General features: G+C 35.4%; 1 non-coding gene across 1 annotated transcript; it reads left to right on the top strand.

Moving 5' to 3' along the window:
• Positions 1–7,536: 7,536 nt before the first annotated feature.
• Positions 7,537–7,643, top strand: LOC122126021. The gene has a single exon (XR_006150841.1). It is a non-coding gene; the product is annotated as a U6 spliceosomal RNA (small nuclear RNA).
• The last annotated feature ends 5,865 nt before the right edge of the window (positions 7,644–13,508 follow it).

The raw sequence follows: 13,508 nt of genomic DNA, 5'->3' as shown, positions 1-13,508 counted from the left end.
TGTGTTATGATGGCCTCATAGAATGAGTTCATTAGTGAACTTTCTCTTTCAGTTTCATTGAAGAGTTGGAGGAGTATTGGTGTGATCTCTGCTTTGAAGGCCTTATAGAATTCTGCTGTAAAACCATTTGGTCCTGGGCTTTTCTTACATGGGAGGTCTCTTATTGCTGGTTCTATTTCAATGCTTGGTATAGGCCTTTTAAGATAGTTTGACTCATCTTGGCTTAGTTTCGGCATGTCAGTATTTGCTAGGATAAGGTCCATTTCTGCCAAGTTCTCAAACTTATTAGTTTAAAGGTTTTAGAAGCATTCCCTTATAATGTTCTGAATCTTAGTTGTTTTTCTGATATTTCCATTCTTATCTCTGAGTTTATTTGGGTGTGTTCTCTTCTTTTTCTGTTAAGTTTGCTAAACGTCTGTCAATTTTGTTAAATGTTTTGAAGACTCAATTCTTTGGTTGCTTAATTCTTTCTATTTTTTTTTTTACATTCCAATTCATTTAATTATGATTTAATTTTAATTATCTATTTGCATCTACTGGATTGTATTTATCTTGCTGCTCTTTTTCAAGGAGGCTCGGATGTCTCATTAAATTGGTTTCACATCTCTCCAATTTGTTGATGTAGGAACGCAGAGGTATAAACTTGCCTTTGAATACTGTGTTTGCTGTGTCCCAGCAGACACAGCAAATTGGTGTGTTCATTTTTGTTGAATATCATGAACATTTGAATTTCCTTTCTAATCTCTTCCATGACCCACTCGTGATTCAGTAGTGTGTTGTTCAGGATCCATGTACTACATGACTTTTTTTGGTGGCTTTTGGTGTTGAGCTCTAATTTTATTCCCTTGCGGTCTGAGAGAATGCAAGGTATAACTTCAATGTTTCTGAATTTGGACAAGTTTGCTTTGTGGCCTAAAATGTGGTCTATTTTGGAAAATGTTCCATGTGCTGTGGAGAAAAACGTATTGTCTAATGCTGCTGGGTGAAATATTCAGTAGATGTTTGTTAAATCTACTTGGTTTATGCAGTTTTTTATATCTGTGGTTTCTCTATTGAGTTTTTGCGAAATTCAGCTATCTAGTGGGGAAAGTTCTGTGTTAAAGTCCCCAACAATTAATGTCTTTGGATCTATGTGGGATTTGAGGGAAAATAGTGTTTCTTGGATAAATTTGGGTGCTCCGTTGTTTGGCAAATAGATATTTAGAATTGTAATATCCTTCTGAAGGGGTAATCCCTTAATTAGTATGTACCGAACTTTTCACTAATTTTAATTAAAAGTCTATTTTATCTGACATTAGGATTGCAACTCCTTCTTGTTTATGGGGACCATTTGCTTGGTAGATTTTGTTCTAGCCTTTATAATTGAAAATGTTTGTATTTGTGGCCAAGAAGTGAATCCTGAAGGCAGTAGATAGAAGGATCTTGCTTTTTAATCCAAGTAGACACACTTTGTTGCTTAATTGGAGAATTAAGTCCGTTAATGTTGAGAGATAGAACTCAGAGGTATTTGGGAGTTCCTGCCATTTTATCCAACTTGTTAGGGGCTGCCGCAACTGTATTCTTCTTATGGTTCTTGGATTCTCAGTTTGGGTGCTGTTTCTTGGCCTTTATTGTGGTCTTGTTGGTTTTCTCTGTGTAGGACATCTTTAAGATTCTTTTGTAGGGCTGGTTTGGTAGAGATATATAGTTTCAATTTTTCTTTGCCATGGAAGTGTTTTATTTGACCTCCGATTATTAAGGAGAGTATAGCTGGGTAAATTATTCTTGGTTGACTCGTGTTTGTCTTTATGGCATGGTTTACATCATTCTAGGCTCTTCTTGCTTTGATTGTCTCTGCTGAGAAATCTGAGGTGATTCTAATTGGTTTCCCTTTACAGGTGATTGATCTTTTCTCCATGACAACTTTAAGGATCTTTTCCTGGGTCTGAATTGATCCTGTGCATATTATAATGTGACAATGGGATATCCTGTTCTGGTCTGGTCGATTGGGAGTTCTAAAAGCTTCTTGTATCTGAATAGGCCTATCTTTTTGCATGTTTGGGATGTTCTCTCCTAGGATCTTGTTAAACAAATTTCCTAGACCATTGACTTCTGGCTCTAGGTGCTCCTCTACACACATTTTCCTCAGATTAGGCCTTGTAATGGTGTCTTCCAAGGGTTGAATGTTGAATAGATCTATCATATTTCTTGGATTTGTCTTGGATGGTTGTACGTTCTTTCTCTATAATATCTAGGCTGTCTTCAATCCTCAGGATTCAGTCTTCTGCATGGTCTATCCCACTATCCAGACTTTCTACTATTTTTTATTTCCTTATAGTTGTTGGGCTTTTATGGCTTCAAATACTTTGTTGGATCTTTGTTTTAGATCTTGTATGAAATTCTTTACTTCCTTAATTTAGTGTTCAGTGTTTATTCTCAAATCACTTAGTTGATTAGTTATGGTTTCCTTGGACTCCCATTTCTTCTGTTGGGATCCATTCAGCATTCCCTTTGTGGACTCCCTGACTTCTTTCAGCTCTCTGTTTATGGATTGCATGAATGCCTCTAGTGATCTCTGTCTATTCTCATCCCGCTCTCTCATTTTCTGTATTACTCTTTGATTAGCTTCCTCACGTCCATGCAATTCTTGTAGTTCTCTTTGTTTGATCTCAGCCTGCTCACACAATTCCTTTATTTCTTTTTGAGTGTAGTCAAACTGCTCAGGCAATTCCTTTATGTATCTTTGAGTAGCTTCCTCACGCCCATGAGCTTCCTGTTTTGATCTTTGGTTTGCCTCCTCTCTCTCCCTATCATGATCACACAGAGTACATTGCAGGTTTTCAATCTTTTCATTTACCATAATTACCATTAGTATTTGTAGAGCTTTTTGGGAGCTCTCTTCTGGATTATCCATTATCTGTTCTGTCCACTGATTATCATGAGTGGAGTTGAGATACCCGGACTTGCCAGTTTTCTTGTGATTTTCCAGCTTATACTGCCCATTTGGGATGAGAGTAACACCAGTTTGGTCCTAGAAAACTATCTTAAGGCAAGCATCAACAAAGTCTTTAGTTGCACAGTCCAAAGCCTGCAGATATAATCTAGTTCAACAGATATACTTTTCAAGATCAAACAACTATGTATTAATAGGCTACGAACCACAAAGAAGAATTTGGCAAACAAGAAGTTATTAGGTTTAGTGAGAGATATGGGTATAAATAGGAATAGGTGGATGTGGAAAGGTAGAAGGAGAGCTAACTTAGTCCTAATCTCAAAGCAGGAAATAGGTTGGATAGATTGATAGTAGAGACGAGGGAAAAAAGAAAGAGAAAAAAAAACAAGGAAAATTAGTAAAAAAAAATTAAAAATTAAAAAGTGAAACCTTTAAAAATCATGCAAATTAAAAACGTAATGTTCAGCGAAGGACGGGAATAGGATAAGAGAAGGGGAGGAATAGAAAGGAGACGTGAAAAATTAAAAAATAAAAATGTGTAAATTTTATATATGTATATAGAAGTAATACGGCTATTAAGGAATTTAAGTCTAAAAGGTTTTGAATTCAGTAATAATTTTCTGGATTAAGTGTGTATACAATGGGGGATAAGGTCTAATAATTGACTACAGGTATATCTGAGAATGAGCAGAAAAGCGATTAAATCATGCAAAGAAGAACAAAAGAGAAGAAAAAGTGAAAAGAATGAGAAAGAAAGGAAAAAACGATCAAAAGGTCAGTAGAGCTAAACAAATATGAAAAAAAGCACACACACACACACATACCCCTAAAATAAAAATTATAAGAGGAAGAAAAAAAAGTTAATAGAAAACAATTTTTTAAAGTTAAAAATTAAAAATGTTAAAAAATTTTTAAATAAAATGTACCAAAAAAAGAGTTCTTTCCTTTTTGGGGGTGAGATGGGAAGATCCTGTATCTCCCTTGTGTCCATTACCAGTCTCTTGTTGGAGTCTCTGGTCTGATTGTGGTGTTTGATTTTCCTGTAGCTTGGTTGTTTTCTTAAGTCAGTTTGTTTGAGCAGGCAGAAAAATGCTTTGCTTTACCTAGGATTTTGTCATCCGCCTCCCAGGCTACTTCAATGGGAGGGAGATCTGCTTTGAATATCACAAAAGAGGGTGATGGCTGTTTCTTCTAGGTTGAAGATTCTGTGGTGGGGCTAGGTTCTGGGTAGAGTTGAGGTCTTTTAGCAAACAGTAGCTTTTCCCTGAGGGGCTAGCATCTGAGGCAGTCACAGAGCCCAGTCCAGGAGCCATCCTCAATGTTTAATGTTACTGAATTTCAATTGATTATCTAGGCTGCTGTAGGGAGGGGCAGCCTCTGGCTCTGTTTACCCAGTGATGAAAGCCACTCCTGGGGCTGGCACAGGCCCAGGCTGGATGACTTTCTTCTGGGTGGAGCTGAGCCTGGCAGGTTAGGTTAGTTTCCTGTGACCTGCTAAATGACTTTTTGTTTTCATCCAAGGACTGATTTGGAGGTAGATTCTCAGCCACGCCTTTGCCAGTATCAAAGATGGAGATCTCCAGTAGTGGGCAGGTAGGGGTGGCCTTCCCTTCTCTGCTCTCTGAGAAGGAATGAGGAAGTCAGGCTTCTACTCAAACAGGAGTCTGATTCCTGGGTCATCTCTGGTCAGCGATCTGAAGGATGAAGATATCTGCTCCTTGTCAGTTCTTGCTGGTGTTGAGTAGAATCCTCTCTCCTGCTGCATCTGGTGCCTTTGTCCTAGACTCTCTGTGTTGCAGGTATGGTGGCTACGGACACCACCGCCCCCACCACAGCAGCTCCGGCTACTGGCAAGTGCTCAGATTTGTCTCCTTGGCTGGATTTTCCCTCTCTGGCCTAACTCTCTGTACTGTGTTGGCACACTTGGTGTGATTCTCTGGCTTAGGACTCTTCACTGGAGCACTAATACTGCTTTCTATATGAGAGCTTGTTTAGCTTCCAGCTTCTCCTCTGCTATCTTCCCAGAACCCTAAATTTAAATTTAAATGATAAATTCTTTTAAAATCGTTTCACTAGGGCACACGTATGGATAGATAAGTGATGTGGGCAGAATCAGAATTATTCAGAAGGTTGTAAATGGATGCTTACGTAGTTTTCTCTCGGCTGGATCATAGAATAGAGACTATCCTAATTGGAACAAGTTAGCCTTCCGAGGTTTTCTGCATATAAACACGGCATCAACATTTTATTAGAGGATTATTCAAGATTAGCTATATGTTGATTGATAATGACTGATCATGACAGAAAGTTGACGGAAAACCATCTACACTTCAGTGAGGTTCTGATTTGTGCTTCACAAACTGTTATGAAAGCTCTACATGAGAAATCTAGCAGCCACATTTCTAAAAAGTCCTTGGGTTGTTACACTTTCTGATATTGTCTCAATCCAAGTACTTCTCCTTGGAGTTCCATACTGTTCAATGATGCTGTATTAGCTCCTTGTTACAATTTGCAGGCTGGGGGCTGGCAAGGTGGCTCAGTGGTAGAGTGCTTGCCTTGCATGCATGAGGCCCTGGGTTCGATTCCTCAGCATCACATAAGCAAAAAGAAAAAAGCCGGAAGTGGCACTGTGGCTCAAGTGGTAGAGCACTTCCCTTGAGCTGAAGAGCTGAGGGACAGCGCCCATGCCCAGAGTTCAGGCCCCACGACCAGACCTCCCCCCCCAAAATAAATAATTTGCAGACTGGTCTTTTTAATGAAATTTGTGCTTATCAAAATTGCTCTCCAAATTCCATCCACAAACTGCATACAAAATTTATCTGAAAAAATTTGTATCTGTTGATAGTGCATATACTTTTAGTTTCATTACAAATATAGAATGTAGTAAAAATTCTCATAGCAATTATACTGCACTAGCTTGTGGGCAGGCTCTAATGTAAATAATATACTGTGTTCATGTAGAGATTTTGAGTATCCAAAGTAATAAGCCTGTGGTCCTAAAACCAATACCTTACTTATATTGAGTGACAAATACCACTTCATGTATGGACATGTTTTCCTTATATCTTTTTAATACGTATTTTTATTATAAATACTGTACAAAGGGGTTACAGTTACATAAGTAAGGTAATGAGTACATTTCTTATTGAGCATTGTTACCCCCTCCTTTGTTTTTACCCTACCATCCCTTCCCTTCACTCCTCCCCACCTCCCGCCTTCACCCAACCTCTGATAGAGTGTCTTGTATATCTCATTGTTACAATGGGTCAACCAGTATCCTTTCCTCATATCTTAAATGAAGAAATGCTGGCTTGATTTATGCTGATTCTACTTTTGTAGACACATCTAAAATCACTGGCCAAGTCCAAGAGCACATAAATGAAATGGCATCATTTTTTTGTCAGTTGGTATAATTGTGTTCTACACATTTATTGACAGGTTACAAATTACTCTCAAACTTTAAAACATTAAAAATACTTTCTTTTTTTTTCTTATTTTCTTGGCCAGGAAATCAGCAAGACCTCAGTCAGCATTTCTCTCATAGGAATTTTCACATAGGTTAGTTAAATGTATATGTAGAGTCCAGTTTTCTGAGGATTCACTCATCTGCCTAGGAATTCATGCTGGCTGTTGGAAAAAGAGCTCAAGTAATGATGCCATTTAAATCCTTATAACTTTACTCTTTACCAGGGTATTCTCTTGCTACTTTGGTTGTTGGTAGGTGTCTACAAGACTAAGAATTCCGTGAGAAGAAGGGAGACACCATATGACTTATACCCAATTGACTTGCTATCACTTGTACAGCATTTTGTAAGTCAAATCTCTCTAAAACTACCAGTTTTAAGAGATAAGAGGAGTGGTAAAAGAACTCTTAGAGACAAATACATCTTCAACACATATTGTTCCAAGTATTCCGTTTAGGCATATTCAACAAATGGTGAAACTTATGTTGGCTGTAATTATGTGTCTTTCTCCATGTGTGCATGTATACATGTGTATATGTATGTGTGTGAATAGTAACATACATGTGTACATTATGGCTTATATCATCATTTATTCCTTGCTAACAAATAAAGTAAGGAATCCCTAAAGTTTTAACAGAAACTGTGTAGTTAAAGACTTAACTCTTCACTCTGCTTCCTTACACAAAGACTTTGCAACTCCTCATTAATAAAGTTTCCATAAACTCTGAAATGTACATACTTAATGCTTAATGTCGGCTACCATAAATCTTAAATACTTTATAGAAAAGTTTTATACTTGCCAAATAGTCCTTTTTTTGGCATATATAAGCAAAATCCCCAAAGTAAGCATATTTAAAACATTAAAACTTTTAACAAACCTTAACACTTTCTGCAATGTTCATTTTGACAGGTGCCTTGTATAGAATAATTGAATTCCTCCTCATACACATCTCTTGAACAATAAATATCCAGAATTATTTTGTTTTTGGTATGTCTATCTTGATTTTATTCTTAAATGTGTGCTTATGTAAGAAATACATGATTCTAAAATTTCACAACAATTCTTTTGAACTTAATTTTGTTGAATTGTCTAGTTTAATAAAATCAATAAAAATTATACTTTATATAAAAAAATGTTTTATGCTCAATTTAGCATCACATACACTAACATTGGAACAATACAGAGAAGATTAGCACACCCCAGGCGCAAGGATGACATGAAAATTCGTGGAGCGTTCCATATTTTTTACAACAGATGCTGAAAGGTATGTGGCCACAAGGGAACCGTACTGCATTCTTGGTGGGAGTGTAAACTTGTTCAACTACTTTGGAAAGTAGTATGGAGTTTCCTCAAAAGACTCCACATAAACTCCTCTATGACACAGTAATCCCACTTCTGGGGATTTACCCAAATGATCATAATCAAGACCATACTAAAACTACCAGCACAACTATGGTTATTGCAACATTATTTACGATAGCTAAGATATGGAATCAACCCAGATGCCCCATTAGATGAATGGATCAAGAAAATGTGGTATATATACACAATGGAATTCTATGTCTCCATCAGAAAGAATGACATCTCCCAATTTGATAGGAAATGGAAAGACTTGGAAAAAAAATTATTGTGTAAAGTAAGCCAAGTCCAAATAAATACAGGTCCCATGATTTCCCTTATTTTCAATAACGAATATATGTCTTGGATAAGCAGAAAAGTTCAAAAGATATGTGCATATATCCAGATAAGATGATGTTAAAGAAAGTGAACGCCAAGGTAGGGACACAAGTGGTTTTTTTTGTTTCTTGCTATTGTTTCTAACGTACTTATAATGTGCGATGTCATTTTTTTTGTTTCTTTGTATGTTTCTCCCCACGCTATAACCCCTGTTTTCTCTGTATTTGAAGTTGGTGCACTTACATCTTGTATGTATGCTTCTCTAATTTGGGGAGGGGAAGGGAAAAAATGCTCAAATAGGGATACAGGTTGACCCATTGTAACAATGAGATGCACAAGACACTATGTTGAAAAATGAACTTTACAATTTAGGTGTAGGAAGGAAGGGTGAGGGGAGTGTACTTGTGGAGGTGGGAGGGAGGGATGGTAGGGGAAATACAAAGGAGGAGTTAACAATGATTGTTAGGAAATATACTATTTTCCTTGTTCATGTAAATGTGGCCCCTCTGCACAGTATTATTACAATAAAAAACATATAAAATGCTCTGAGATGGAAGAGTTTATTTCCTCTATTTTACCCATATAATATCGTTAACAAAGAAATTAATGCAGAACACTGATATGAAGGTAATTTGAATAAATGTGTGTGTGTGTGTGTGTGTGTGTGTGTGTGTGAGTGAGTGCGGCACCGCACAATCAAACACATGCGTGCGTGCAAACACACGCCATGCATGTATATTGGCGTGCTGAGAGTTTAAAATCAGGTCTTCAAGGTCTTGCTAGGCTTTTACTATCTAGCTACAATATAAGCTACATTTCAATTCCTGGCTTTTTGCTAATTCATTAAACTTCTTGAAAAATAATTTCATGACGTGTTTTTTTTGGCCCTGATTGGCGCCCAAGTGTTATCCACAGATCTCAGTCTCCTGAGCAAATATTCAGAGTAGATAGGATTATAGGTGTGACCAGCCAGAACAAGGCTTTTAGAATAATTTTTAAAATAAAAGAAAATTTACTTCAAGGGAGCCTGTTTTATCATCTCCTAATTTGAAAGCCTTTTGGAGTGATTTTATGATAATTTAATTTGTTTGGGGATTGTTAAAAGATAGAAAGTGATGATATTTAAAAGTTTTAGTACTTTTTAAAAAAGAAACTGGAACTGTGGGACAGAAGAAATTTGGCTGTCTTCGGACATCAATTTATAAGCTCAGCTCTGTGCATGATATCCCAATGTCACCAACGCAGTCTGTGTTGAAGACAAAATGTGACAGAAAACAATCACCATGGGCAATATTTGCTATGCTCTTATTTCTTGGGCAATATGAATATTGAATTGAGAGTATAAAGAATGGAGAGATTTTACCTACCTTTTTGGTATTGCTGAAAGACTTTTGGAAACTTTGACTCATTTCCTTCCTCACTGTGTGTGTCTTTGGGCCATGCACTTACTGTCTTTAACTACAATTTTTCCCAACACTACAATGGTAATAACATTAGCATTATAGCAAATGTTATCTTAAGAATTAAGAGAATAAAACTTGTGAAACACTTAACATAAACCTATGAATGATCTTTGAGTTTAGCCACCATTCTTTTTAAAATACTAAAAAGAATGTGATAAGTAGTACAGAAACCATTACAAGTAGTGTGAGCAACCAGAAATAATATCTACTGACCATGCTCTGCGTCCAAGGAAGCCAGGTGTATAACTTCTTATGCTGTAAATCAAACTGGTTATCTTATGTCATGATAGTGTAAAAATATCAGGGACAGAACGATGAGGGAATGTTGTAGACTGAGGTGAAATCCATATGAAAATGTGCAAAACTGATAAAACATGGAAGTATCTGAGCAGTATGTAGTGTTTTACATTATTTAAGTTACATCGCAAAGATAAGGAAGACCTAGAAGAATAAAATGTCTTTTTGATAGTCTATCATAGGTCCTTAGAAGGATGAACACTTTCCTCATTCTGGTAGAGGCATCGTCAGATGAGGGGAACTATATTTTTTGTTTGCTTCCTTCCATTTATTCTTCAGTTTGAAATCTGAAGAACATGAGACTGAAAGAAACCAAGTGAAATTAGCCATGTAGCCTTTAGAAAGAACAATCAAAGAAAAATAAATATAATATATATAGCCTTGTAAAAGGTCTAACTACATTGAGTTATATAGTCTCAAGCGTTAACAGAAAATGATTTAAAAAATATCATGTTAATAAAAATTTAAAAATGTTTGGAGCTGCTTAATCTTTTTCCTTTCTACTACTATGAATTAATTATTGATTTTCTATAGAGAGATTAAAGATCAGATTAACAAGAAACTTGATTAAAAATGGACAAAAGTTCTGAATAGACATGTTTTCCAAAAAGCCCTGAAAATCGCCTGTGGATTTACAAATTTGTATTTAATACAACTTCTATGTTGGCTTAATGTTTTGTGAGCAGAAGTCATTAGAGAAATGCAATTCAAAATTGTTATGATATTACTTCTTAACTATTATAACTCTCATCAAAAATATCCAAGAAACCAGGTGTGGTGGTAAAGGCTCGTAATTCCAAGTGATTGGAGGATAGAGTAAAAGGATTTGAGTCTAAGGCCAGTCTTGGGTACTGCACACAATAAAAACCTGCCATTTAAATAAACTCAAAAGGTAATAATGTTGGCTGGCGACACTGTGGAGAAAAGGAAATTTTCTTCACTCTTGGTCAAAATACAGGTTAGTGTTCTTATTGTAGAAAGTAGTATGCAGTTTTCTAAAGACATTCAAAGTTAAAATATCATCTGACCCACCAATCGCGTGATTATTTCTCTCTGGGTAACTCATAAATATATCTGTAGTTCATTGTTATTCACATTATTCACAACAACAGCCAAGATATAAATCGAAGTCCAGTGTTCAACTACAAACTAATAAAGCAACTGTGGTACATGCACAAATATCTTTTTCTGTTGATCCCAAAGTATTTTTTATTATTTTCCTGTTTCCATTTGATTAACCTCCAAATTGGAAATCCAGATATATGATTTAATTTAACCAAAACTACTTATTGAGTATAAGGAACTTCTACTCTCTACATTCTTCCCACTAAGATCACCAAATATGGTGAGTCTGAAATAGTCTCTTTTTGATCTATGTTAATATTCTTTACAATGTGAGTGAAATGTTTAAAAAGTAGTATTCGTTTTAGCTTAATTGCTCTGAAGAGACAATAAATGATATTATCAAAGCTTAAAAATGATTTGATTTAAAATTTAGAATTCCGGAAATGGTTTTGACCACTCTGGTTACTGGAGCTTTCACTACAACCTTATGAGACAATTTATACTGATAAAGCAAAAATCTGAGGTTAGACATTTATGAATAAAAAAATCATGTCATTCTGAATATGTAGAGCTACATATAAAACATAAAAAATTTATACCTGAATATACTAGTACATTTAATTGCAGGGTAAGTACTAGTTCTGAAATGAGATAAAATATCACTTATTTTGAAATATAAACCTAAGTATTTATTTGAATAAAAGAAAATGTTTAAAATATCACTCATTCAAGAAATAAGATGTAGAGTTAGTTGTTTTTCATGCCAATTAAGTTCTCTAAACTTACTACAAATATAGATTAGTAAAACTAATTCATTGCTTTGTAGGGAAATAGCAATCCCGTTTCCTAAAACTCATGAAAATAACTTTTTCTAAAACAATTGCTAAGTAACTGTTTTATATTGTTTTGTCATGGAATCTTATTCGATAAATTTTTATTCATTAAGTTAAATAATTGGACAAAAATATAAATTATGCATAAAAAATGTTTATCTAACACGAGTTTATTTTTTCAGAAGACAGATCATGGCTCTCTTAAAGAACACTAGAAGGCAGTGTTCTTTATTAATTTTTAGTTATTTTGTTAATGGATATTAATTGTCAGAAGTGACAATTCCATAATATATTTAACATATTTGATTATACTCCCTCTATTTCCTTCTCATTACTCGTTCCTCCAAAGATCTTCTGTTATTCACATAAAATTACATCTTCATATATGCACATATAAACCAAATTGGAAGATTTAAGCTAAACTGCAAGTTAATTCAAGATGTACAGCGAATTAATAGGATTAACAAAAACCTGAATATCTTTTTTTAACTTTTGAATTGAGCTATTATTTTTATTATGGTTAAGGTTAGGATCCCAGACAGAATTAGAATTAGGATTAGAGAAATAGAAAACTTAGGTTCATCAAATGATGACCCATTGCAACAATGATACTCACAAGACACTATGTTGAAAATGAAGTTTACACCAAGGGGAGGGAGGAGAAAAGGAATTGGGGAGGGACGGGGTAGTGGGAGAACAAGAAAGAAGTGGGTTACAATGCTCATCAAGAAACGTAATCCTTACCTTATACATGTAACTAATCCCTCTTTAAAGCATCTTTGCAACAAAATAAAATTTTTAAAAAATAATAAAAAATAAAACCTGACAGGAAATAGAAAAACATTTAAAAATTTATATTCAAAATGCAAGTAAAATTTAGACCTACACACTGAGCAAGAGTTAGGATAAATATGAAAAAAGTGGCTTGCTATTAACACGATGATTCGGTTATATGTAGGCTTAGGATTAGGCAAGGTGTGCCAGTTAGAGCGGGGTTAGGATGAGAAAAACATGTAAGACATTGTGTAAAACTGCCACATATTTTAAGAAGAATGAATGGCAAGAATGATTGAAAACCAGTCTCTGTTACTTTAAACGTTCAGATATAATTTGGTTTAAAGTGTGAGATACTTTTTTGTTCCAGTTAGGGTTAGGGAAGGATAAGCTTTAAGGTAAATTTTAGTTTTCCAATTAGAAGTAGAAGCCAAAAAAATGTGCGATTGAATAGAATCTAAACAATTTTCCTTACATTAACCATTTGGTGTTAAATTCCGAATGTGATTTGGATTAGGTTTCTGGTTAACCGGTGTTGAGGATAGAGAAATGGGTTAAGCTAGTGGCTCGCACCTATTATCCTAGCCACTCAGGAAGCTGTTTTCTGAGGACCGCAGCTCAAAGGTAGCCCAGGCAGGAAAGTCCATGAGACTTTTATCTGAAATTAACCACCATAAAACACAAAAGCGGTGCTATGGCTCAATTGGTTGAACGCAGACGTTGAGCTAAAAAACTCAGCAATCATGCCCTGGCCCAGAGTGCAAGCCCCATGACCGACAAAAAGAAAAAAAAGAAATGTTAAATATTAAGTAAAGGTGAACCTATTTTTCAGATTCCAGGAATTCAGGAAAAGCTGGGATAATGGACGTACAATGTATTTCTTAATATCAGGATTTGAGATCAATGGGTATAATGATTCCTGTTATGGAACAAAATACATTCAAAGTTAAGAGTGAAAAAATCCGTAGGGTTTACCAAAAACCTGCAATTTATTTCAAGAAT

This window comes from Dipodomys spectabilis, unplaced genomic scaffold (assembly GCF_019054845.1).
Source record: "Dipodomys spectabilis isolate Male_0828 unplaced genomic scaffold, ASM1905484v1 ptg000270l, whole genome shotgun sequence".
NCBI classification, from domain to species: Eukaryota; Metazoa; Chordata; class Mammalia; order Rodentia; family Heteromyidae; genus Dipodomys; species Dipodomys spectabilis.
This window is presented reverse-complemented; position numbering and strand designations above follow the sequence as displayed.